Here is a 24802-nt window from a genome sequence, read left to right on the forward strand (position 1 = left end):
TCTAAATTACTCCAATGATACTTTTCAGAATCCAGTAGTCATACAAAGACTACTGTGTGTAAAATGATGAGAAATACATTTAATAATAAAAATACATTCTCATGATCAGTTTCTAATGATATTTTAGAAATAAGTTGTTCTATTTTATTATCAAGGAAATACCTAGGTAACTGAGTTCTAGCTACAAATTTTGGCACAGAGATAACCAGCATTATGGCAATATACTCAGCTATAAATATTCCCTTCAGGTTAGTAGGAATATTTAGGAAAACCCTATGTGATAGAAACCTAATTTTCTTGAAATGTAACACCAATCTCTATAACATCTAAACAATTCAGAGCCTCTTTGAAAAATATATTTATTTTTTATCATGTAGGCTTAAATATATCTGCTCATAAATAAAAACCAATAACTACATCTTTATTTCTAAGTATATATTACATTTTTTGAAGTCACCATTGCATTGGGTTACATTTAAAAACCCAATCAGATGATAACACACTAATGATAGTATTTAGGCTGACTTAAATTTATTTGAAATAATAGATTTCTCCCTTGGCTTATATTCAAACTTAAGCATGAGAGTTTCCTGCTATGTCAATTTTCTCATAAATGAATACCTCCTGACAGATTCCCCATCATAATTTTTGGAATTAAACTCTATAATGTATATAAATTCCCTGTTCTAATGCAGAGATATTTTAAAGTATATTCAGGCAATACCCTGAAGAAGCGTAATTTGAGAATAAGCGTGCCTTATGCCACGTTGTACATAATTGAATATACCAGAGCATCAGACATTTCTGTTAGCCTTTGGGACAAACTGCAACAAGATATCATTAGATTGTACTTGCCCAATTCAAAGTTTTCTGAAGCTCAGCCGTATTTTAGGCTAATCCTTTGAGCTCTGTAAAGACTATATTTGTTAATCAATTTAATTGTATACATTAAGTGGATGACTATTTCCAACTATTTCCAATATATTATTTTTTCTGAGCTGTTAGAGCACACTGAAATAGCCCATTTACTTTATTTATTTATTTATTTTATTGTAAAGGTGCTATACAGAGGAGTTGCAATTACATAAGTAAGGTAATGAACACATTTCTTGTCAAACATTGCTACCCACTCCTTTGTTTTCCTCTCACTATCCTCCCACCTCCCAAAGTTGTAAAGTTCATTTCCAACATAGTGTCTTGTAAGTGTCTTTGTTGGATTGGGTCATCCTTTGTCCTTATTTCAGCATTTTGTTATTCCCTTCCCTTCCCCAAGAATCAAAGACAGTGAATACCAGAGGTAAATAAAAGGAAAAAGAAAAATGAAATAAAAGAAAAAAAAACCTTGATACAGTATATTGATGACAACAAGGTCAACAACCAAGAAAAGACTTGCTGTTTCCATGTCTTGGAGTTCATTTCAATTAACATCACTTTATATGATCATATGTACATAGTTGTTGAGCTACTGTGATTATCCTAGACATATACTAATTATTACAAATGAGGGAGATCATGGAGCCAATGCTTCTTTCTTTCTATGTTTCTTCATTCAATAGGAATTTTCCAAGTCTTTATATTTCATTAAAAATGTGGTGATATCATTCTTTCTGATAGAAGCATAGAATTCCATTGGTTATATATACCACACTTTCTTGATCCATGCATCTATTGAGGGACATTTCTTCATGTGTCTATTGGCCATTCTTATTTCCTCTCCAGAGAAATCTCCTTTGCTATGCAGATGTGCAGTTTAATGAGATCCCATTTACCCAGCCTTTCTTTGTCTCCCATTTACTTTCAAACAAAATGCTAGTATCATATAGTTCTTAGCTAAGCAGTAAAATCTTTCACACAAGGCATTCTGCTAAGTAAGGGTTCTTCCAAAAATGTGCAAGGTAACTTTAATAGCATTATTTTAGGATGTAGCTTTAGAGAAACACAACAGTTCTAAAGAGAGTGATCTTTAATTTTTACATTTTTATTATATTGTCAATATAATATATATACATATATACATATGTATATATGTATATATATTATGTATTTAGATATATATGTATTAATATGTATATATATTAATGTATATATATTAATGTATATATATATATGTATACATATATTCCCATACACAAGTAAAAATTCCCAAATTTATAGATAGGTTCTCTATACTACTGACCTTAGATTCCAGTAGTAATGTACATCATGATAATCTTAACATTGAACTACAATTGTCAAGAAGCAGAATCATATTGTCAAAGATACTTTATTTTAAATAATAAAGAAGTATTATTCTCTTTTCTCCTAAGTGAATTCCAGGTTAGCTATAAATATAACTACTCCCTGAAAAGCAAGAATATAGCAACAGCAGCATGTTATAAATAGTAGAAATCAGAAAAAAGCAAGTTTTCAAAGAGATCATGTCTGGCAAAATGATTAAGCTAATATGATGTTTTTAAAACTTAGCAATAAATTTCAAGAATTGAAGTGGGGAAAAATTAATTCTATCAGTGAATTTAGCCATTGATTTTAGATCAATCAAGACACTCAAAAGTCATATACGCTAAAAAATACATTCTTTCACTAGCCTTAAATGTCATTTCTAATGGACTCAAAGTATCCTGCTTTGCTCTGGAAAACAATGCCAATCACCAATCATAATAAGCAAATGTACAAAATGTTAACTGTGAGATTTGACAAATCTTAATTAAACCAAGGTGATAGAACTCTCACTACATTGCTAATAATAGCAGAGGAATCTTAGATTAAAGATGACTTTTTGAAGAATATATTCCACAAGGACCAGTAGGGTAAGTCCATATTTATGCAATGTTAATGGTATAAATGTATAAATGCATTCCTTTGGTCAAAATCATGCATAGATATTACTACTAATTCATAAAGTTCAACTTTTACAGGCATTGTTGAAAGCTACTGTAGAGGTGGTGACTGAGACTGATGTGCAGCCAAGTTATGGGAATAATCTTAGAAACAACATTTCTGAGGAACAAAAGAATGGGTTTGGTTACGAGTGATCTCAGCACTCAGGATATTACCACCTCCATCCTGAAGGGATGATTAACTGTGGATTGATGACATTCATGGTGGCCATATTGTACCAAAACAATCTATTTGCACCTAATAAGAAACTCAATCCTTTTAGAAGAGCCTTTTTAGGCATTTTAGTTCATTCCTTTTTCTACAGCATCATTGGGGGAAAAAACTCCATATGCTAGCATGTAGCTGGCCTCAAGAACACTACTACTTATCACAATCAATCATCTACTCTAACTGCAACTCGTTCAAAACATTTCAGATAATTTTAGTAGCTTAAGTGGTATAATGACCTGGACTCTCCTGTGTCTAGTGTCAGAGCCTAATTCTTATTGTAATATCTCGTTCTTTTAAAATATCTAAAATGGACATTACTGTGCCAAAAGATGCCACAGAATCTGTGGGTATGAGTGGTCTTATAGTAGCAGCCAATTCCTTAAAATCTATACTAAATGAATATCTCTGATTTGAAGTGATAGCTGATTTCTGGAGTAAGAAACTTTAGTTGAAACTGACATAAAGTCACCAATAACAAGTAACTGAATGAAGAGGGGAGATGAAATATATGTGACTTTCCCTAAGGAGCAGGTCTGAGAGCTGAGACAAATATATCACTGCCAAGATACTGTATATGCCAAAGCACATTGCTCCCTGTCCCACTGTGTAAGAGCAGCTGTATTTCCTCTTGATGCTCAGAGTCAATAACCTGCCAGGATGATGTCTTCTTTCCTTTCCTGCTGGTTCTGGGCAAAAGGCCCAGTATTTGGGTGAAAGCTATGATTTATAGTTTAATTCTTCCTCTGTTGACTGGGGGTAAAGATCTTCCTCAGAGAATCAAGACTTTTTGATCATCTGAATCTAGACTGTGAAGACAAGCAAACTCCTCTGATATATCAAAAGAGTGACAGCAAACAATCTCTCCAACTGAAATCCAATTGTTGCCTTACCAACCCATTTTAGGTAATCAGAGCACATTGCACTATGAAATTTCCAATGTAGATGGTTAACTGACACTCTAAAGAAATCATGGCCATGTTGGCTCTAAAACAATTCTTCAAAAGGTTCTGTATTCAATTGAAACTTCAATTTATCTGAGGTATGGTATGTGGTAGTAGAGACATACAATCTTGCATACAGAACATCATCTCCTCTATTTATTAAAAAAGAAGAAAAATTAAAAGAGTAACCCTGTTACTTTGTTCTAGAGTGATGATACCATTTATTTTTCCAGAGAATCAGATTTACTTTTAGCTCTCAGATTGAGGTACTAGAAGAATTGTGTGTGTGGGGGGAAACCCTCCACTCCATAAATACCATATGTTTTAACCAGTTTGAATCACTGTCCCTTCCAGAGCAAAAAGACCCAATAAAATCAACTAATTAGCAGTCAGTATTACTATTTCTTTGAAGGGCTGAAGTGAACACTTTCCATTGGTCTTTCTTATTGGTATTTTTAACATTAATAGCAGCTACAAATAGATTAAACTCACTTTTAGGGTTGCACATATTCTCTGCATCTAGGACCCTCTATACTAGCCTCAGTTGGCAGTGATAGATGGCTGATGATGATTGCTTTATTTTTTCTACCTACCTGGAAAAGCCTTTATGGTGAATCTGAACATCTAGCAAAAATATTTTCACGTATTTTTGAAAGAAACAAGAGTCAAGTTCTTTAAAGTACTTCAGATGCTATAATCAATACCATTTGTAATAATTCCCAACATAAAACAGGTTAATTGGTATAATAAGTTAGAGATAACTTGATTAGAAAATATAAATAGATTTGTATGGTTTTGATTCTGAAAGTCCTTGACTGTAAGTTTCCTATTCATAGTTGGCCATTTATTGCTGAGAATTTAACATTCAGAAATTTTCTCAAAACAGAATTAGCAATGCTGAATTTTGACTTTATTCCAAATTTTCAATTAAGAATATAATCAATACTGATTATGATATGCTAATTTTCACAGAGCTCTTAGAAAAATACTCACTTTAATAATTTTTAAGAATATAAAGGGTTATTCCATGGGCAAAGAACATACAAAAGAAACATTAAAAACCACATAGTACATTATAAGTACATTTAAAAAAAATAGCAAGAAAGATAAAAACCTCTTCTATCCCTACCTTGGAATTAATTTCACCTTCCATCATCTTATATGGTCATATGCGCATAGCTTTTTATCTTTTCTGCTTGTCCTAGATGTATACTAGTTATTGCAAATAAAGGAAATCCTGGGCCTATGTTTCTTTTGGCCTGGCTTATTTTCACTGTATTTTATTCCAGTGCCCTGCATCTTGCATATACATTTTTCTAATTTGGGGAGGGGAAGGGAAATAATAAAATGCTGAAACAAGGACACAGGTTGACCCATTGTAAGAATGAGATGTACAGACACTATGTTGAAAATGAACTTTATAAACTTTGGGGGGAGGAAAGGAGGAGTTGGGGAGGTGGGAGGGAAGGGATGATAGGGAAAAAACAAAAGAGGGTGTAATAATGCTAGATAGGAAATGCACTCATTACCTTATTCATGTAACTGTAACCCCTCTCTATACAGTATCTTTACAATAGAAATATATACTTAAAAAGAAAGAATAAAAGGTCCATGAAAGTGTTGTGATCTGTTCATTTTAGCAGAGTGAAATGGCTCTGAGTTCCCATGCGACTCTTGGGTAAACAGCATTGTCACAAATCTTTCCTTCAATTTATTGTCTTCCAGCTCACTGTCCACACATTCTTTTCTCTATATGATTTTATAAAACTTTGTTTTTCAGGATTTGCGTTTTCTATGTACCATTAAAATATTAAAATATTCACTATATATGAGGTTTCTTTTATAGTAAAGTAGTGTGCAAACATAATTGAGAAACTAATTCACTGAAAATATACATGGTTTCTGATCAAATTCTCATATGTTTATACTATTCTCCATTAGTAAGAAACAATGCACAAAATTTAGGAATTTATTTTACAAAAATAGTGTGAGTCTGCCCTCAATTCTTCCTCTGACTTCTTATTTGTTGGTGTCTTTGTGATGTAGGTGTGTTGACAGAATTCCTGTGGAAGAACTATAGCTTATGTGAAGACTTCCATATATATTATAAACCTCTCCATAAAACTGTCTCTAACACTATAAACACCATATTACTCATACTCTGAGCATGAAAGGATGAACAGGCCTATTACACAGAAAAGCTTTACTTTGAGGAACAATAGAAAAGGCAAAGATAAAATACTCCAAATGGCAGAGTAAGCAACAACATTAAAATATACTAAATAAATCACTGAATATTAGGTTACTGTATATAATTAAATAATTGAGAATATTTGCAAAGTATATGTTTGCCATGGTCATCTGATTCACCATATACCATTGCATATGTTAATACTGAAGCATGCACCCTAGCAGAGTTTTTATATTTGATTTGATAATTGAAATAAAAAGTACTAATCTTTTGAAAAATCATATTTATCAGACTATATTTAGGACAGACATCTTTTTATAACAGAGGTGACTTTTTTTCTAGTTACTGGGATCTTAAATTTAAAAATGAGGTGAATTAGTTACAGAAAAACTATACTTTAACAAAAAAATGTTTGTCCCATAGAATGGCCGAGAAATGCATACCGTTATTAAAATTCCACATCAAAAATATGAAAGACTGATAGCATTAGAAATGTCTTTACAGAGACAGGGAGAGGTTTAACTAATATAGGAGTTACATTTTGGGGGGATTTTACTGTAGAGTTTTAAAATCTGAAGACTTAGTGTATTATAGGCTACAAACTCCAGATCATTTAAAGCTTTTATTTCTTAAAAATAGATCATAAACATAGTAAAAATAAAACTATTTGTTTAATTCACATTATCACACTATGTATTATTCTAATTAATTTAAATAATATGCATTAATGAATTATGATGTCCAAACTCATTGGACACTTTCATTCTTCCACACATTTATTTATTTATTCTGTATTCAAGATACTTTCAAAAACATTTAGTGCCTTTCATGAATATCAACCAACACATTATTATCTGAGAAGTATACACAAGTAAATAAACTCGACCTTATATTCACATTTTATTGGTCATATAAATGAAGGAGATGGAGATCTAATTATCAAGATTGAGAAAATTCACTTTTACTTCATTTTATTAGTTTATCATACTACAGAATATTTCATTTATGACTTTGGCTTTCTCCTCTTCTCCTATGTGAATAACTCAGCAGTTTGCTCCGTGTGTGTGTGTGTGTGTGTGTGTGTGTGTGTGTGTGTGTGTGTGTGTGTATGTGTGTGTGTGTGCATACTGGCATGGATACTAAAGTTCTCTTTGCACTCGATCACTTAATAAACAATATCACTTATGTTCTGAATTTTTTGTTTAGTTGGAAATAAGAGTTTCACTCAAATCTCAGATTCCAGAGTATCAAGGATTACTGGCTCGAGCCACCAGCTCATGCATTCAATCATTTCCAGGGGTCTGAGAAGTCTTACAGATTCTGTTTGAACTTTCTTCCATTTTTGCTTTTTGTTTTCTGCATTTTCTAATGTTGCCATTTTATTTTTTAGCTCTGATATTGTCTTCAAATTATACAAAACTTTTAGGAAAACATCAAATATTTGAATTTTGTTTTACATTTCTTTTCATTTTACAATTTCAATTTGATACATTCTTAGGATTCCTAGGTGTCTATTGAATTCCATTTTCATATACTGGTTTTCCTTATTTCATTCAGTCCTTTATTTAAATTATATTTCAGTTCACATATCTGTTACATCTACTCAGTTGTTTAAAAACATCTTCTTTAATTTCCTTTCTAATTATTTGTACTTTTTAATTGTAAAAATGTTGTACATAAGGGTTAGAGTTACATAAGCAAGGTAATGAGTACACTTCCTATTTAGCATTGTTGCCTCCTCCTTTTTTCCCCGACCATCCCTTCCCTCCCACCTCCTCAACTAACCTCCCCCGCACTGAAGTTATAAAGTTCATTTTCTTTTTTCTTTATCATTTTTATTTTATTTTTTGTTGTGAAAATACCGTCTAGATGGGTTACAATTACATGAGCAAGGTAATGAGTACATTTCTTAACAAGCATTGTTGCCTCCTCCTTTGTTTTTCCCCTCCCATTGCCTTCCCTCCCACCTCCACAACTACATCCCCCCCACAAAAATTGTAAAGTTCGTTTTTTGACATAGTGTCTTGTACATCTCATTGTTTCAATGGGTCCACCTGTATCCCTATTTAAACAACTTGTCAAGTTTGTTTTCAACACATTGTAACAATAAGATGTATAAAACACTATGTTAATTTCCTTTCTAATTTTTATAATTTCCCTTCTGTGTTCATTGTTGATGATTATATTCTCAGAATCTTTTCATAAATGTTGTAACACATGTACATGCATCAATTGAGATCCTGGTCAGTAGGAATTTATATATATATATGTGTGTGTGTGTGTGTGTGTGTGTGTGTGTGTGTGTGTATATATATATATATGTGTGTGTGTGTGTGTGTGTGTATATATATATATATATTTATATATATATATATATATATATATATATATATATATATATATGCTTATTCTCAGTCCTTGGGTACCACTTTACAACATATATGCTGACCTAATCCTCCCAGGATCACCACGTATGCCATTCCTTTGCCTAAAGAATGGGAAGACAACTGGTTAATGCTCATGACTGAAATCTCCCTCCTGTGGGTCACAACAAGGTTGAGATTCCAAAATTGCTCCTTTTTCTTTTGAATGTTTTCCTCTCTGAATCACTCATCCATATAAGAATCCTTATCTCAGACCTACTTAGCCTAGAAAGATGATTGTTTTTGTATTGCTTACAATAATAGTACTTTATTTCGCTCATATAAGGGGCTCTTGTGTTCCCTCCCACTGCAAAACTTTTTTTATTGTCTTGGGTACAGGGAACCTAACACCCTCTTACCACATATATATGAAACATCATGGAGAAAAAGGACTGGGCCAACCTTTATCTAGTGAAGGAAAGGCATTTGGAGCAAAGTATTGTTTCTTCCTCCTTTTCATTTTCCTATTCTGGGTGTCTGGGTGATGAATAATAGAGACGTGGATTTTTTATTGTAAAGATACTGTACAGAGGGGTAACAGTTACATGAGTAAGGTCATGAGTCGCTTTCCTATGGAGCATTGTTTTTCTCCTACAGTCCCTTTTCTCCCCACCTCCCCACCTCTGCCCTCCCCCACCCAAAGTTGTAAAGTTCATTTTCAACATAGTGTCTTGTATATCTCATTGTTACAACGGGTCAACCTGTATCCTAATTTCAACATTTTGTTATTTCCCTTCCTCTCCCCAAATTAGAAAAATGTATATACAAAATGCAGGGCACCCATGTTGAATACAGTGACAACAGGGGTTATTCCTTAGGGGGAAGAACATACAAAAGAAAAAAAAATCACAGAGTACATTAAAAACAACAACAAGAAAGATAAAACCACTTGTGTCCCTATCTTGGGGTTCATTTTGTTTAGCATCATCTTATATGGTCATTTATACATAACTTTTGACCTTTACTGCTTGTCCTAGATATATACTAGTCATTGCAAATAAGGAAAACCATGGAACCTATATTTCTTTGGGTCTGGCTTACTTCAATTAATATAATTTTTACAAGTCTTTCCATTTCATAACAAATGGGGCACTGTCATTCCTCCTCATGGAGGCATAGAGTTTCTTAATTTTGATCCTCTAAATCCCAATTTGAACAACTAGTTTAAGGTAATGTATTTTCTAATATTATGTTCTCCCTTTGTCTTTACCTCTTTCAAGAAATCTCTATTATCATTACACTTTCTCTTCTGTATCATCTATCTATCTACCAGTCATTTTTCTTCTGTCAGTTATCCATAGAAATGGATTCAGATTAAATTATTACTGTTGTTTTGAAGAAAATAAGGAGGTAAAAGGAAAAATAAAATTCTGCAGGCAACAAATCTTCACTAGCCAAGAGTCTCAAATCTAAAATATACTTAGAACTCAAAAAAATTAAATCCTCCAACAACAAATCCTTAAAGAAATAACTGCCCAATTAATAAGTGGGCTAAAGACTTAAAGAGAGACCTCTCTGAAGAGGAAATAAGAATGACCAATAGACACATGAAGAAATGCTCAACTTCTCTAGCCATAAAAGAAATGCAAATAAAAACAACATTGAGATTAACACCTCACCCTAGTTAGAATGGCTTTAATTAAGAAATCTAGTTACAACAGATGATGGAGGAGATGTGGCCATAAGGGAACCCTACTGCATTGTTGGTGGGAGTGTAAACTTCTTCAACCACTTTGGAAAGCAGTATGGAGGTTCCTCAAAAGACTAAACATAGAGCTCCCCTATGAGCCAACAATCACACTTTTAGATATTTATCCAAATGATCACAAACAAGGACATACTAAAGCTACCAGCCCAACTATGTTTATTGCAGCAATATTTATCATAGCTAGCTAAGATATGGAACCAACTCAGATGTCCTTCAGAAGATGAATGGATCAAGAAAATGTAGTACACATACACACACATACACACACACACACACACACACACACACACATACACACACACACACACACACACACACACACCGTATTCTATGCCTCTAGAAGAAAGAATGGCACTGCCCATTTGCTAAGAAATGGAAATACTTGGAAAAATTATATTAAGCAATGTAAGCCAGACCCAAAGAATCATAGGTCCCATGGTTTCCCTTATCTGCAATAACTAGTACATGTCTAAGACAAGCCAGAAGAGGTCAAAGCTAGGAACATAGAGCATATAATCTGATGCTAAAAGAAATGAACCTCGAGACAGAGAGACAAGGGATTTTATCTTTCTTGCTGTTATTTTTGATGTACTTATAATGCAATATGTGATTTTTTTGTTTCTTTGTATATTCTAACCCCTGTTGTCAGTTTATTTGACTCTGGTGTCCTATATCTTGTATATAGATTTTTCTAATTTGGGAAGGGGAAAGGAAATAACAAAATGCTGAAATAAGGATACAGGATGACTGATTGTAACAATGAGATGTACAAGACACTATGTTGAAAAAAATGATCTTTACAACTTTTTGGGGGGAGGGAGGAGTTGGGGAGATGAGGAGCGAAGGGGTGGTAGAGGGAAAAAAGGAGGGGGTAATGGATTCATTACCTTGCTCATGTAGCTGTAACCTCTCTGTACATTATCATGTACAGAATAATGGAAATATGCTCAATAGAAAAGATATAATCATATTCTATAAAAGAAAAGAAGTTAAAAACAGAAAGGAAAGAAGTAGAAAATTTGTTTTTCTTCTCATATATATCCACTAAGTTGGCATTAGCTGAGTTAAAAAAAACAAAAAATTTTTGACATGACTAAAGAGATCTTTCTCATTGGGATATTCTTTGTTCAACAGATGAAAAAAGTTTGGGGCCTGAATTCTATAACGCCTTCAAAAGTGAACACACTCCAATACTCCTCAAACTCTTCAATGAAATCAAAAGCAAAAGTTTACTACCAAGCTCATTCTATGAAGCCAGTATAAACCTCAACCTAAACCAGATAGGGACTCATCAAAGGAAGAAAACTAGATATGCATTTTTTGATGAACATCGATGTGAAACTTCTCAATAAAATTCTTGCCAATAAACTTGAACAACTCATCAAAAATTATACACTATGAACAACCAGAATTCATTTCAGGGATGCAAAGCTGATTCAATATACAAAAGTCCGTTCATATAATTCAATACACCAATAGGAGGAAGGACAAGAATCACATGATCATCTCAATAGAAGCAGAGAAAGCATTTGACAAGATCCAACACCTCTTTATGAAGAAAGCTCTGGAGAAACTAGGAATCCAAAGAACATTCCTCAATATAATAAAGGCTGTGTATGACAAAACTACCTCTGGTATTATACTTAATAGCAAAAAGTTAAAGCCATTTCCTCTAAAATCAGGAACAAGAAAAAGATGTCCACTCTCACCACTTCTTTTCAAGATAGTGGTGGAATTCTTAACTAAAGCAATAAGGCAAGAGGCAAATAAAGTGGCTCCAAATAGGGAAAGAAGATGCAAAATTCTCCCTTTTTGCAGATGATATGATCCTGTATTTAAAGAGCCCCATAGACTCCATTTGCCAAGTTACTGGAACTTATCTGAAACTTTGGCAAAGTAGCAGGGTAAAAAATTAACCAACAAAAACCAATAGCTTTTCTGCATATCAACAATAAGAACAAGGCTGAAATCAGGAAAGCAGCTCCGTTTGTGATAGCCTAAAAAATGGGAATTAACTTAACCAAAGAGGCAAAGGACCTCTATAATGAAAAGTTTAAAATCCTGAAAAAGGAAATTAAAGCAGAACTAAGGAAGTCGAAAAACCTTCCATGTTCCTGTAACAATGATACTCACTAAGGTATGTTTGAAATGAACTTTACAATTTTAGTAGGAGAGAGGAAAGGAAAGGTTAAGCAGGAGAAAATAAAAGGGGGTAACACAGTTTAAAAAGAAATTTACTCATTGATTTACTTATGTAAACATAATCCACTGTTCAACACTTTTACTATAATAAAATAAAGAAAAAACAAAGTTTGGGGACAGGTTCTATCCTCATTATTGTTGAAACGGGTAACTGATTGAGATATATTGTATTCATAAACTGCATTGTGAAATGAGAGGCCCTATGTGGAACTCCTTAAAGATAATAATAATAATAATAATATTTTTAGCTTTCCAAACACAGCATAGCACCTACCCACAAATGATAAGAAATAGCATAAATCTCATAAAGATTCAGACTAAACCATGAAAGTGATACTTTTTGAGAAGCATGGATTATTATCCTAATTCTAAAACATATATTTTTTGTACTCTACTAATGATACCATCAAAGGGAGTTGCTGATTTATGTTCTGAATTGGAGAATAACAATTTTAAAAAGTGAGAAAGAGTATATGGCATGGACAGCAATAGAGAAAAGCATAGATTAAATTTTGAATTCATTTAATATTAAATGAAATATTATGGGAGATATTTTTGGTACCATTTGAGTGGGCAGAGTCAAGGAACTATGATAAGATTAGTAGCAACTCAAGTTGTTTATAACATATATTTGCTTTATAATTGTATTTTATTTATTTTGCTTCTCATATTCCTTTCGTCTTTATTCTTCATTTGATATTTCCTTCAGCGAATGCTGTGCACTAGAATCTTTTACCCACACAGAAATTATAGGTGACCACTAGGGAACAAGAGCAAGAGTGATAGAGAACAATGGACCTCATTCCAAATTGGGTAGACTTGTCTGTAACACAATCATTCTAAAGAATTTCTGTACAAAGAAAAACACTGCATATCAGATATCAAAATATGTTTCTTTTATGTGTGCAACAAATGTGACATACTGGCAATATGTAAAAAGACAAATACCATATTTAGTGAATGCTTAATCAGTTTGAAAAATAACCCAAAATAAAATGCAAATTTTGGATGGATGTTGTTTTTTGAGCCAATTTTCTATTCTTCTTTTGATTAGAGAATTGAGTCCATTAATGTTTAGGGTTATTATAGAGAGATGTGTCATTTTTCTTGCCATTTTCTTGATTTCCTATATTTTTTTCCTCTTCCTGTGTTTACTATATTGATCTTCTAATGATTTTTGTCAGACTTTTTTTTTTTATTTTGTTTTTGTCAGATTCAATTTCTCCTTTTAGAATTCTTGGTAATGCTGTTTTAGTGAACATGAATTCCTTTATTTTTTGTTTGTCATGAAATATTTTTGTTTTACCCTCTAATGTAAATGATAATTTTGCTGGGTAGATCAGTTTGGGGTGGCAATTATTGAACTTCTGTGCTTGGACTATACAATTCCATACTCTCCTGAGATATAAATCTCTGATCTTGGATAAGAGAATTCATATACAGACATTTACACAAAATGACATACCTTTAAATATAAAGAACCAAGAATGTCATATAGACCATCAACCATCTTACAATAGAAAACAGCAAGAAAAAAGCCCTATTGCAAGGAAGAAGAGAAAGGAGGAGGAACATGGAGGAAGGGGAGGAGGAGGAAGAACAGAGAGAAGAGAAGCAGTAGAAGCAGCAGCAGCAGCAGCACAGTCCCAAGCACATGCTCTTTCTTTCCTTCACCACCCTGCTAAAAAAGTTAACTGTGCAAAAATAATGCTCCTGTAATCCTAGCTACTCAGGAGGCTAAGGTCTAAAGACTGTGGTTCAAAGTCAGCCTGTACAGAAAGTCTGTCAGACTCTTATCTCCAATTAACCACCAAAGAAGCCAAAAAGTGAAGTTGCAGAACCCAGTCCCTGATTTCAAGCTCCACAATATAGAACATGCACACATCCAACACCCCCCACACAAATGAAATAATAAAAAACAAAAAAATATATACAATCATCCCAATAAACATAAAAGCAATTGATGAAATTCCACATCTATTCCTACTAACAAAAAGTACCTTTTAACAGACCAAAATAGAGAGGAATTTCTTCATTGTAATAAGCAGTATCTGTAAAACCTACAGAAACCATTTGCCCAATCCCCACTAGTCAAAAGACTCAGCTACCAGTAGCTCCTTCCAAACCACCACACTCTTCATGGTGAAGCTGGCTTTCTGCCAGCTGTCTTCCCTGAGTGGGAAGATGTTAAAGAGGAAGGAGGTGTGAATGAAAGAGTGGAGCAGTGTAAAAAAAGTCGTTTTTTTTCTTTTCTAATGTCCATAGAAGAGACATGGCGAGAAGTGAAAATCTTCAGCCTTGTCACAATCACAATGTTTACTCTGCAGTATTAACTTGTAATTTTTCCTCTTTAATATTGTGACACAGTTGGTTTCAAATGAAAAGGACCAAACCACTATGAAAAAGAAAAACAAAGAAGAGTTAATTTGTGTAATTTTCAGATTTTCATCGTGGATTTAGGCCAAATATGAAAATCCATCTTTCTGTTAATTACCAATAACCAACCTCAGGTAAGCAGGAGAGCACAGCAATTTTAGTTGAGACTGCTCACATGCAGGATTTCTCAGGTGCAGCTGTACAACTTAAAAAAATGATGCTGTTTAGGCTAATGAGGTAAAACAGAATAAGGGCCAAACTAACTCAGCAGAGAAGGTATTAAATGCACAGCTGTATCTGCTGTTGTCTTTTTCCCACCTGGTCTTAATTTTTTTCTTTGTGTAATTTGTTTACTTCCCCACAGTGACCCCCTAAGGTTCCCTGATTCCTGGCCAAGCTGATTGATTACATGTTGCTTGTGTGTTCTGAAATGGGTCTTACTTTATTTTCTCCTACTTGTGTGTCCACAGTTGAAAGTAACATGGTCAAATTCAAGAGCCTGTAAGAAACCAACATGAGACCAACTCCTAAATGTCCATTTTCACTACTGAACAGCTACCTTTGACACACATGCACACACACACACACATAGACACAAATGTAGTGTGTTGTAAGGAGAGGTAATTGCTCTCTGTGTTCTCTAAATCCAGAACAACTTTGGCAGTCCTGCTTTGGTCTACAAATCTCTGTGCTTGTAAATACCTCATGTTATCTTCAAGAATCAAAAGGATTTGCTAGTCCTGTCCATGTGCTTCTTTGCCTTCCTAACTGGAGCAGCAGACTCTCTCTATCCACCTCAGTTTGTGAACACATTTTTGTGATAGTTACTCTTTCCTTGTCCAGGTGAGACACAGTTATCTCACCAAGTTTCCAAAAATCATCTGTCATTTTGTATTATTGCCCTCCTGACTATGATTTAGGGAATCATATATTAACATGTGTTGATAATAATGACTGTGCCTGGGTTTGCACTCCATCTAAGGCTTTTGTTCCAAAGGAGAAGAATCAGAAACCCATGCTCTTCCTACATTTCTTCTCCCTCTAGTGTGTATCATGAGATGCCTGGGTTTGAGAACAGTGTTTCTTCTCTTCCGGGTTATACCCACAACAGCATAGAGCCAGCCACTTTGTCTCATCTATTCAACTTTCCATTACTTCTCAACAGTGTAAATATTCTGGGAGCAAACATTTAGCATGTGGTCTTTTGTGAATATTGTAGACATAACTCTAGAACTCAAGTATTGCAAATTGTGGTATGTCTTCAATTCGTCAACCTCAGATCATGCACGCCAAGGTGTATATTACACTATTTCTTTGATATTCATGGTTTTAGTTATTTTGTAAAATATACAATATGACAATGATTTATAAGCTTAAAAATCAGGGTATATGACTATTAAGAATGTTTCATTAATTTAAATTCATTCATTCTATTGTAGTTACACTTATATTTGCATAACTTCGCTCACTGAATAATAATCAGATGAGAGATGAAAATATACTTAAAGACTTAATGATGTTTGAAAATTGGTGGCATATTTTAGGCAATTCCTGAGTCATATGGTGGTTTTGAGTACAAAAGTAGATAATGTTTAGAGTTTACATACTACCATCTTATATATATATTATTCAATACATATTAAAATCATAGTTAAGTATTAGTCCAAATAGAATAACAATTTATAACACTGTTGGCCTTACAAGAAGGTTAAAATTTAACATTTTCTTGCATTGATATATTAACATTTTGTTTAGTTATTGTTTACTCTTCAAGAAATAAATAGTAATTGAAAAAGTTTCATTACATGTGGAAGGCATTTTTGCAATGTTGTAAGGGTGTGTGGTATTTTTTGGTCTTGTTTTATTTCCCAAAAAGTGAAAATCAAGACCATGAATAAGCAGGAATATGTAGTGGTTTAATTTGTTATCACCCTGTTTGGTAGCGTCAGAGTTATTTGTGGTGGGTTATACAATTTTGTGATTTCCCAAAATATGAATTCTCTTGAAGGTCTTCAAACTTGTTTTTAACTAAAGTGTGAATTTAAATGGCTCCATGTTATGTTATCTAATAAAAAATTTACGAATACCAGCTGGACCCAGAAACTGTTCAGTTTTTACTAAGTCTGTATTCTATTGTTTGTCCCAAATACTTTCACTTATGAATTCTGCATACTTCAAATAGAAAAAATTTAAAATAAAATATACCTAGTAGCTCCTGTTATATCCTTTGAGTTTGTGTATAAACAGCATGATTATTAGTATGTAGAATATATATTCATAGGAAATAGCATTTTAATAATTTTGGTTTTTTCGGTTATTAGGACTTGAATTCAAAACCTTGTGCATAGTTGGCTTGCTTGCTCAAAGCTGATGTTTAACTACTTGACCCATCCTTTCAGCCTTGATTTCACTTATGAGTTTGGAGATAGAATCTCTTGGACTATTTGGCTGAGTGTAACTTCTAACCATGATCCTCCAGATGTTATTCTCATTTGTAGGTAGGATTATGGAGTAAGCTAGTGGCAACCAGTTTAGAACATATTGTAATAATAAATTTAATCAGCTATTTGAAAAAATATAAATTACTTGTGGTAAGTATTATGCCCACCTTTGGTCCTCTACACTTGTAAAATTCATACTTTGTAGACACCTAAGAATATTATATATTTTAAAAATCAAGTTATACAAATAATTAAAGTCATTACTACATATCCTATAAATTGAAGATAGGTAATTATAATAATTATAAACAAATAAGTATAAAATTAGAGAGGGACAAAAATTCTTTTAGTTAAAAAAATCAAGCTACTTGTTTACCAGGATATACAAGTTCAAGAAAAATCTTGCAAATAAAAGTTTATAATTTACATTATCTTTTTAGCATTGCCAACTATTTCTGTGTAGTTACCGCATATCTTCTCATTGTATAGTACCTGCAGGGGAATAATCTCTTCCCCTTTTAGAGAACCTAAATACCTGTTTGAAAGTCATAACATCATGGATTATAGTGATCAAAAATGTACAAAAATGTTTGATGTTATTGAATTTTGTATTAAATGAAAAATGTCTATTGATCCCATCACATAAACAATCTAAGATTATACTTTTTGTATTCTTTTTTTATCCATCTCCTTAGTCTCATTTTTGGGGCACCAACTCAAAGAACAAAAGAACATTTTGTCATTGGTTTGATGCATCTGAAATTCAGAAAGATGTAACCTATGCTTACATTTACATAACTTTTTTAGTGATAACCTTTATTGGAAGTGAGTTGGTCAGTAGCCTAATATTAGCTAGTAATGTTGCATCTCAGCAACAGGTGGGGTCCTATTTTCTTTTTTTTTAATTAGAAAATCTCTGTGGAGACATAGAAAAGGAGAAACAAAGAAACAAATGAACCACAAAAGTACACAAGGTAATATGTCACACATGAAAAAATAATGACAATTTATATTTCAGGCTGAAGTTAAAGAGTAGAAGTGCTGATTTTTAGAGTATATTGAGAGTATTTTCCTCCCTTTTTAAAACATTAATATTTATATATTAGCAATAACATTGTATTAATGACTACACTGAAGCAAATGATACTTTATGTTAAATTTTTAATTCTTAATTTCTTCTGAATATGGTTTCTATTCATATTTAAGGATGATTTATCTCTATGATATATAAAATGATTTATCATTATGACAGAAATTATTTACTCATATCTGTATATATGTTAGTAACTTGTAATGATAACATTTGTTAATATAAAAATCATCTTGTATATGTTCATTCAGTATTCACTTAGTGAGTTTTTTTTCTCTGAATCGGGGATAGCTAAAACCATGAGTCCTTATCTGAACAACTAACTAAACAAAAGTGCTAGTAGAATGACTAGGGATAGAACACTTGTGTATTGAGCATCAAGCTCTGAGTACAACCTCAGTAATATCAGGAAAAAGAGAAGTAAAGAAAAGAATCAGCTTATATTTGATCTTTTTCTTTGTCAGAGATGTATGGGAAAAATTGGTTGTAACAAATTGGAACATTTTTTTTACCATAATGAAAGTTTTGTTGTTAAACCAGAAATGTCACACAGAACAATGGGGAGCAAATAACTTTATCTTTAATCACAGACAATATCAATTTTAAGGCAATATATTTATATTATATTTATATATAAACAGAAGAGCTAAGACATCAATGAGTCATAGACCAGGCCGTTAACCTTGGGCTGTATCTTTTAGAGTGACAGGGAATTTAGTTTGTTTGAAAATTATTAAGAGTTCATTTTTTTCCTTCTACAGCGCTCAAAACTACATTATAGATAAACTACATTGCACTTTTTGAAGAAACCATTTCATGGCTTTAAAAAAGAACCTGGATTCTCACATCAGAGGAAATTACATTAGAAGCAAGACCCATATGGAAGTAAATAGACAATTCTTCTATTTTTTCCCCTTAAAATGAAACTAGAGGTACAATAAATAATGGTTCATACATCTTGAAGGAAATATTGCTTCCTAATATTATGACCCATGAAGTGACAGTCTTATCTAAGTGGTACTTTATCCTCAGAAACAAGGCCCAGGAAGCATGCTTGTACCAAAATAGGAAAAAATAGGGCAGGCTCCTGTCAAATGGAATCAACTGGAAGGAAGTTAGTAGTCAGTCAAAGCTGTTTTTTTTTTTTTTTTTTACCTAAGGTTTCTTTTAATGGACCACTTTATTATGAACATTTTAGATTTAGTTTTCTTCATTATTGAAACAGAAATAGCATTCCTAGCACAAAATTAGAACTTATTTAAAGGTTTTTATGAAAATCAGTCCCTTTTTTCGTCTTTTTCTAAGTTCCTTCTCCATACCCATCTCTGATCTCACTTCAGTAGGTTCTTCTAAAGATTCTTTCTTGTGTGTAAGGATATGTAGCAGCAGGAGCTCAGGCCCTGTCAGCCCAGTGCTCCCATAATATAGACTATGATGCTTTGATAATGTCTTCATTTCTGATCTTGCTAAATTTTATCAAATTGTTTTCAGTTGTTGAAAAAAAGTGCTTTTGATAGAATTCAGCAAGGTGAAGTTGTCAATCAGACTGATTTTAAGGTAAGTACATTTTAGGTAAATAAGCAAGCCACCTAAGCAAAAATCAACAGCAGCTCAGAGGCTTGATACTGAATTTTTCCATTACAGACATTAATCAGGAATTTCACAGCCCAGTGAACACTCGTGCAAGCTGAAGATCTGTCTTTTTAAGTTTACTTAAAATCAGTGATTGAGATACTTAGTTTTTGCCTAACAGCTCCAAGAGTGAGCACAGAGCTTTAACAAATTGGTAAATTGCAGACTTTTTTTAATCCTTCATTTTGATTACTGACATTTGCAAAAATTGGCTAAATTATTGTATTTTCAGGGATCTGCAGTCCTAATTTCTGTGTTAAAAATTAATTACTAGCATTGTTCTAGATCTGCTTAATAATGTACCTTTGAATTCCAAAGAGTAATTTATTACTTATGTGCAAATAACCTTCACTTAATTCTAGTGCATTTTTCCTAAGATACAATTATTTTTAAGTTTTAAGATTGTTTTTAATGTTACTTTGACACTGATACTGATTACATAAAACCATCCACAAGGAATAAATTTATGTTAATAAATGTACTTTAATAATCTATTAGAAAAGTTAGGAGCAACATGGTTAATACCTATATGTACTCAATTTATATGAGATCTAACATGTCTCATTATTAGGACTGTTGATTTTATTATATTTCAAAATCAATAATTGAAAGAAATATTGCTATAGGAATACATGCTTATAGAAATGAATTTGGCTTTGTCACATAAACTGATTTTGTTGTTTGTTCCAGGTAAAGACTTCATATTTGATCCACATTCCCAGTTGTTGTTTTGTTTTTGTTGTTGTTGATTTTAAGATAGAATTGTGTTTTAACTTTGCCCAAGAATGGTCTCAAAACTTGATCCTCCTAATTCCACCTCCTCAGCAGCACTGACCACAGTAGTGAAGTGTACCACCATGCCACCATTGTTATTCTCTTTATATTCTAAATCTTTGGTTTAGATACTAATTGGCCTTACTCATTGTTTGCAATTTCCTGGGATGATGGGTCCTAGATTAACATCTCTTAGCAGCACAAAATATTCAGAGATGAAAATGAAATGTTAACAATAGATTTCCTTCAACAAAAGACAAGATAGTAGTTATAAAGTTCATTTCCAACACAGTGTCTAGTGAGTATTGCTGTTGCATTAGTTCATCCTTTGTCCCACTGCTTCTGTGAACTTCATAACTTGGGGGCAGGAGGAAAAGCAGAAGAAAATGAAAGAGGGGGTAACACTCCTCAAAAAGAAATATACTCTTGACACTATGTAACTGTTAGCCCTCTGTACATCATCTTTACAATATAAGAAAACTTTTAAAATGTTGAGATACATAAAAAGAAAAAGAAAGCACAATAGTTTTCAAAGACAGGTTAAAAAAGAAAGAAAAGGCAAGAGTTTTCACAGAAAGTTGATAACCTAAGATACTATATGGGAATGGGTCACAATGTCAAACTCTACACAGAGCAAAAGAATTTCATGATCATAGACAATATGAATGAACTGGAAATGGAATATTTAGATTGTATAACTTGGTTTGCTCTTCAATTTGCTCTACACCAATCTATTGTACCTTGCACCAAACCCAGGGACAATGTTAAGTGGCATAAACTACAGCCACTGACTCTTCCTTCTTTCTGCAGTGTATAAGGATGGATGAAAGCAGGTTGCTGCTAAGTTCCCCACAATTTTCTTTCACTATTTTAACTCAAATGTAAGTTCTCTCATTCTTCTAGAAAATATGAATCTGATTACTGTATTTAGTAATTTGCCTTATTTTTAGTAAACCAGTCTCCCAAAGCTTTGCCCCTTTACCTTTCAATATTCAGAACTCTCTTCATATTACTACTTTAGAGTCCTGTAAACATGAGTTCACAAGAAGCTTGTGTTGATAAGACACTTACAAACTAAATTAGAAAGGAATTTTGTTCCTTATAGGCAGTGATAATCTTATTCATTTTCTACATCTTTCTATAATTAACACCGCTTAATGGAGTAGTTTATTGGATTATTAGCTTTAGCTGTTTCCTCATTACAGTATCAGAGAAAATATTTATTTTACATATACCATATCCTCAAATTTCAATTAGTAGTTCAAGTTACATAAGTAATCAACGTATTTTGTGGAAAAACTGATGATTTACCATCCATCAAGTATTTCATGTGGATTTTACATGAACGAAGAATAGAAGCTCGCAACTGAGTTTTCAGTCTATGTAAATTAATAAACATCTTTCTTTATTGTAATCTATTTCATTTTATCATAAGAACAAATGTGATTATAATGGTGGCAAATTATTATTATATACACATATTGAAAAATGTTAAATAACAAATGTAAAAATATTATTTTATTTTATAGTATATAAAACATTTTTTCATCTCATACATCATAGAAAATATTTCTTTTTTTTTTTTTTTTTGGTCAGTCATGGGGCTTGGGTGCTATCCTTCAGCTCTTCAGCTCAAGGCGGGTGCTCTACTGCTTGAGCCACAGTGCCATTTCTGGTTTTCTAGTGGTTTATTGGAGATAAGAGTCTCACGTGGACTTTCCTGCCCAGGCTGGCTTTGAACCGTGATCCTCAGATCTCAGCCTCCTGAGTAGCTAGAATTACAGGCATGAGCCACCAGCACCCAACCACAGAAAATATTTCTGTATGAAAGTTAATCCTAATCTGCAGTAGTTAATTTATTTACTCCATAAAATAAAAAACCAATGATAATGAATGATAATGAATTGTTATTATGTAATTTATATAATAAATTCTTAATACAATTATTTTTTCTTTTACATTTTATTTTTCTGACCTTCTAGTTATTGATGGTATTTCTGTCCACATAAATTCAAATCCAGTCACTTCAAAATTATCAGGAAATAACAATTATTATAGAAGACTTAAAATAAATATTAGCAAACGCAGTGAAGAATAACTAAGAAGTACCAATCTATTGAGGGATTTCTCTGTATATTCATTTCTTGAATTTTTTGTAATTCTGTCATCTATTCCACACTAGTAATGACTCTGATCTCCATTGTTGTTGAACTATTGCTTTTGTCTTCATAAGTAATATTGTTATTAAATTATCTTAAAATATTCTACTTTGATTATACCATATTCTTCCTTCGAGAGTCCTTTTCGATTCTGAAATTGATAGCTTTGTAATAAAGGTATTATGTCTCTTTACAACATACAATCACTGTAAGAATTAGTAAATAAACATTAAAAAGTTATTTAAAATTATAAAAATTGCATTTCAAAATATTCTGTTTAGAAAATTGGGATAAGAGCATTAAATAACAACAATAATCAAACAGCCTCAATAAATATAAAGACAGCCTTATATTAGGATATTCAGTCATATGTAACATCTCAGTTACTTCATCTGTAGTTTTCCTATATGGTCAGATATGAAAATAATTTTGCTTACACTAGTTCTTAAGAAATATGGGAATGTGTATAATTAAAATTATTCACAAACTTGTATTTATCAAAGTTAAAAATATTGATCTAAACTCAGATATAAATATTTTCTCTAATTAAATATATCAAACATATTAATATATGTGCCATGAAAGTTGAGTTACGGTTTGTCTATTCTAAAAGCTTGGCACCAGTGGCTGTCATCCTTGCTGTTTAAGAGGCTGAGATCTGACAATCATAGCTCAAACCAGCTTGGGCAGGAAAATCTGTGAGACTTTTATCTTCAGTTACTACCAAAAAGCAAAAAAGTGGTGCTTGAAATTTCAAGTGGAAAAACACCAGCCTCAAGCAATAATTTAAAGGTGTAGTGCCTAGGCTCTGAGCTCAACCTGTAGAACTGTCACAAAATAATACATTCATAAATGGATTTTTGTGCAAGCTTCAATTCAGATGAGATAATTGATTATCATGTTTCAGTTTCAAATTTTGTGTTATATGAAAATTTTCTGCATAATTTATCATCATTGTGTCACAGATAATGTACCCCCAAAGTAATAATAAAAAATTATAAACTCTTTATCTTAAAGAAATATATTTAGCTCATGAGAACATATTGATATTCTTTAATATTAAATCTTTTCTAAAAGACAGGTTATTGAAATTTATTCTTCTAAATCTTATGTAACTTGCTCTGCCCAGTTTTCCCTTTGTAAAAGTGTATTTTAATTCCATTAGTTCTTGTACTTTTATTTCTTCTTTAAACAGCTTAACCATTTGAAACTGAATTTTTCAAATGTACCATTTTAATAAAATTTTACTTATATGCAATATGAATACTTGAGTATGTGAATATGACCAAATTCTTTTATTACCTCTAAATTTTAATATAAACTACATGATATGTTTTATAAAACTAAACATACAAATGCTGAACATTTTCCTCTGAAGTGAACAAAATATGCCCTAGGGAGTAAAGACTAATTGGTCTTTTAATATTTGATATATTATTATTATTTTCTAAAACATTGGTAAGACACATGAAATTCATGAAAGTTTAATATCACTTTTAATGATGGAACTTATTTAAAAATATGAATTTTTATTCTTCTTAAAGATGGCCTAACAGGGACTAGAATTAATTTAGTACCTACTGAACCACAAAAATGATAATAATAAAGTGGAAAAAGTTATACTTTTTATTGTCTATTATTTTCAGAATGTATTTTTGTAATAAGGACTAAATAGATGTATAGATTTATATGTGTGGCTCAAATAATTTTATGAGTGAACAAAGAATTTTGAATCTCAATGTAATAAGCCCAGACCA

The sequence above is a fragment of the Dipodomys merriami genome, unplaced genomic scaffold, assembly GCF_024711535.1.
Source record: "Dipodomys merriami isolate MVZ:Mamm:240054 unplaced genomic scaffold, mDipMer1.0.p SCAF_2, whole genome shotgun sequence".
In the NCBI taxonomy this organism is placed as follows: domain Eukaryota; kingdom Metazoa; phylum Chordata; class Mammalia; order Rodentia; family Heteromyidae; genus Dipodomys; species Dipodomys merriami.